The sequence below is a fragment of the Myotis brandtii genome, unplaced genomic scaffold, assembly GCF_000412655.1.
Source record: "Myotis brandtii unplaced genomic scaffold, ASM41265v1 scaffold519, whole genome shotgun sequence".
Classification (NCBI taxonomy): Eukaryota; Metazoa; Chordata; class Mammalia; order Chiroptera; family Vespertilionidae; genus Myotis; species Myotis brandtii.
In genome coordinates, this window is record NW_005369782.1 from 2,133,148 (window position 1) to 2,137,904 (window position 4,757).

The following is a 4,757-nucleotide window of genomic DNA, read 5'->3' on the forward strand; positions in this document are numbered from 1 at the left end:
CACCCACCCCAGTGCACGAACTTCGTGCACCGGGCTACTAGTACTTAAAATAATTATCTTAGCCAATTTACTGAAGACATCTCCTTTCAAGTTTCTTTTTAATACTATGTTATACAGTTTTAGCACTAATATAAACCTGCTCTTCTAAGCCCTAGAATACTGGCTGTTGATTTTTGTTTGGAAAGTTACATTTTTGTTTCAAATATAACAACTATTATTTAAACTTGTTTTCATTAGAGGCAATGCTTCAAATTAAGTATTGTCTTCCCCTTTTAAGATAAGAAAACTTGGCTAAGTTCTAAAAGTGTAAATTAAAATTAAATGTACATATGGAATACCATACGGGGAATTCATAAAACTAAACACCCTATAAATGGAGTGACAACTCACTCCCTGTCATCATGTGTCTTCTCTCATGTGCCAGTTTTCATCATCCGTTAGAACATTTGCCCTTTTTATTTGCATCTTCACTAGATAAATGGTAAGGGAAGCAAGAATAAATTAAATTCTAATTACTCCATTTGCCAGTTGTAGAGAGCTCTGAAGGAAAAAGCCCTCTAATTCATAGTTAAAGTGAAGTGTAAGAATTTTCTGTGGCTTTCATTTACTCCCCTTTCTCTTCCCCTTCCCACTTACCATAATCAAATAGCTAACATAATGCTTATAACATGAATCTGTAAGCTAAGAGCTATTGGGATTATTTACCTCTTTTTTATTTTCTTGGTAAGAGATTTCTGTCCAGTAGCATTGTTTTCATTTTCTGAAATTCTCAGGTCTTAGTCACATTATTAACCTATTCCTTCAGAAATATTTTGTTGGCTAGATATTTATTGTTGTTGGTCAGTTGGTGTTAATCATCTGAGCGAAAAATATTTGCAGTATAATGTTGTAAAATATCATTGGACACTTGAAATTTATCTCCTTATTTCTAGATACTAACATTGTGTCCAACTATCTTGGTTTGTTCCTCTTGCAAGATTAAAGCTACTGCTTTTTCTTATGTGATAAAGACTATCTCTTACTTGTCATGTTACTTCATGTGACATTACTCTAAAATGACCCTGTGAACAGTATCTGTTGGAGATATTGCTAGATAAATACATCGAATGATTTCACTTTTTGAGATTGTGGCTTTTGCTCTTCTGCTGGTGAGGCTCATATTTATATGGACAACCTTAAATCTGCCTATAGATGTCCAGAGCTGTCTTTCAGAAAATAAGTACGCTCTGTGTGCTGGTTTTATTTCTAATCTGATGTTGAAGGACAAATTATAGCAACATTGTGAGGGTAGTGAATGTGTGGGATTACATGTGTGAGATAAGGAAAACCCACCACCAATAATAAATAAATATCTAGCCAACAAAATATTTATTAAGGAACAGGTTAATAATGTGACTAAAACCTGAGAATTTCAGAGAATAGAAACAGTACTATAGAACAAAAATCTCTGACCACAAAAATAAAACAAGGTAAATATTTAGGGGTTTTGTACAAATAAAAATGTTTTTCTTAATTGTGCCAAGATTATCACAGAGCGTTTATTTTCCCTATATCTTAAGAGTCCCAGATTCTTTAACCGTAATTGTTAGATAACATATATCATGAGAAAATATTTCAAATTTCAAGATTAAGATCCAATGCTATCTTGAGGCATGTAGAAAACTATTAATCTAGCATATAAGTGACCAAAAGTTTATAATAAAATATGTGATAACTCAGATTATTCCTCTCCCACATGTCTAAACTTCCCCTAGTGAATTTTTATTTCTTCAGCCTATTTCGGCTATATAAGTACCTAGGATATCCAACACACTGCAGGGAATACAAAATGAATAAAGCACAGTATAGTGAGGGTGAGACAGGTATACCATTAACTAAGAAATAAGACACAGAAGTAGCATTCAGAAAATACAATATGAGTTCCTCAAGATAAAAACATTCTACTTGAGATGTAGGGTAAAAGAAAGAATAAAAAAAGCTTCATGTAAGAGGGTCACTGGTTGTAGACATTGGAAGACTGGTAGGTATTTGTATAGACATTATAGGAAGGATTGGAATGGAGATGTGGAAACATGCATAGTGTAGGAAGTCAATTTTGGACAGAAGATAGGGCATAATCACAGAATAAACATGATAGGCAAAACTACAGCAATGTGCGTTGAAACTAATTATGGAGTGTCTTATATTCTACATGAGGCCCGGTGCACAAAATTCGTGCACTGGAGGAGGGGGTCCCCCCAGCCTGGCCTGTGCCCTGTCACGTTGCGGGAGCCCCGAGATCAATCGCCCCAAAGAGTTAGGCCCCGCCCACCCATCCAGGGTTCCTCGATGGATTGATCCCCCCAGCCTGGCCTGTGCCCTGTCACATTGCGGGAGCCCCTCGATCGATCGCCCCAAAGAGGCCCCGCCCACCCATCCAGGGTTCCTCGATGGATTGCCCCAAAGAGGTAGGCCGGAGCCAGGGGTCCTGCCTCCATGCCACGCAGAGTGAGACCCTCAGCACCCCCAGGCAGGCCTCGCCACGTGAAGCTGGGAGGAGGCAGGATCCCCAGGCAGGCCTCACTGCATGAAGCAGGGGGACCCCCAGGCAGGCCTCACCTCATGGAGGCGGGACTCCCAGGCAGGCTCCGTGCTGTGCACACAGCATCAAGCCCAGCCTTGCACACCTGCGTGTGCCCACTGGGCGTGCAGCCATCTTGTGACAGCGTGAGGGCATCACGGCATGACGACCACTTAGGCTTTTATTAGTAAGGATACTAGAGGCCTGGTGCATGAAATTCATGCACAGGATGGGGGGTGGTTCTCTCAACCCAGCCTGCACACTTTCACAATCCAGGACCCCTCAGGGGATGTCCAACTGCCAGTCAGACATCCCTCTCACAATCCGGGACTGCTGGTTCCTAACCACTCACCTGCCTGCCTGCATGATCGCCCCAACCACTCGCCTGCCTGGTTGCCCCAACCACTCGCCGGGCCACCTGATCGCCCCTAACCACTCTGCCTGCCTGCATGATCGCCCCAACCACTCGCCTGCCTGGTTGCCCCAACCACTCGCTGGGCCGCCTGATCGCCCCTAACCACTCTGCCTACCTGCCTGATCGCCCCTAACCATACTGCCTGCCTGATAGCCCCTAACCACCTCTGCTTCAGCCCCCACCTCCGCGGCTTCGTCTGGAATGACGTCTGGAAGGTCATTCGGCTATCTGGTCTAATTAGCATATTATGCTTTAATTATTATAGATGAAACAAATTTGGACAGGAAAGCACATTCAAAATTGTTCTGAGAGAGGAGTGATAGAATCAGCCCAGCCTGCACCCTCTCCCAGTCCGGAAGCCCTTAGGGGATGTCCCACTGGTGGCTTAGGCCCATTCCCCACAGGCCTAACCCAGCAGTCAGACATCCTTAGCACTGTAGCAGAGGCAGGAGAGGCTCCCGCCACCACCATTGCTCTCGCCATTGCTCTCCTATGGGAGCTCACTGATCACCAGGGGGCAGCTCCTGCGTTGAGCGTCTGCCCCCTGGTGGTCACTGCACGTCATAGCACCAGTGGTTCTGCCGTTCAGTCGATTTGCATATTAGCCTTTTATTATATAGGATTTATTCTTTCATTTACCTGATGTGCAAATGAAAGCATTTTTAACATCAGTAAATGTTTGAGTATATTGATATTCCTTTTCACATATGTTCACAGTGTTCTGCTTATAAAATTACGGTTGGCTTATTGTTAGATTAGAGCAAATATAAATGAAACTGTTATTTCCATATCTCCCTTTTATAACTGCTGGAATTTTATTAGATATCAACAGTACATTAGATACTTTCTCTCAATAAAACAAATAATTGCATATAAAATTCATACTATATTTTCTTTTTTAAAAAGATATTTTTATTGATTTCAAAGAGGGAGAGAGATAGAAACATCAGTGATGAGAGAGAATCACTGATCGGCTGCCTCCTGCATGGCCCCTACTGGGGATCGAGCCCACAACCCAGCATGAGCCCTCACCAGTAATTGAACCCTGACCTCCTAATTCATAGGTCTATGCTCAACCACTGACCCACACCAGCTGGGCCATACTATATTTTCCAGAATAAAAAAACATCTAGGAGATTTGATTCCAAAAGTCTTGCCTTATACCCATCCAGATAACATGCACAGGTTTCCATTGAAGAATGACTTTTTATCACACTGAGCATTTGTAGTTTAATATATGTGTTGGTTGGTTACCAGGCATTTTTGTTTTATTCTTTATTGATTAAAGTATTACATATATCTCCTTTTCCCCCCATTGACCACTCCCTGGCCACTCCCCCCATTCCCCAGCACATGCCCTCACCCCCCTAGTGTCTGTATCCATTGGTTATGCTTATATGCATGCATACAAGTCCTTTGGTTGACCTCTTACCCCCCCCCCTCCCCTGCTTTCCCTCTGAGGTTTGACAGTCTGTTCAATGCTTCTCTATCTCTGGATGTATTTTTGTTCATCAGTTTATGTTGTTCATTATATTCCACAAATGAGTGAGATCATGTCTTTCTCCAACTGGCTTATTTTGCTTAGCATAATACTCTTCATGTCCATTCATACTGTTGCGAATGGTAAGAGTTCCTTCTTTTTTACAGCTGCAAAGTATTTCATTGTGTAGATGTACCACCATTTTTATTTGTTTTTATTTCTATTTTCTCAAATTGCCCATTACTTTATTTTTTTAAATTTCTTTATTGATTAAGGTATTACATATGTGTCCTTATCCCCCC

At 41.8% G+C, this 4,757-nt stretch overlaps 1 protein-coding gene across 6 annotated transcripts in view; it reads left to right on the forward strand.

The window, feature by feature from the left end:
• Nucleotides 1-4,757, forward strand: part of CBLB (Cbl proto-oncogene B, E3 ubiquitin protein ligase) — a 231,067-nt gene that overhangs the window by 177,484 nt on the left and 48,826 nt on the right. The window lies entirely within an intron of this gene.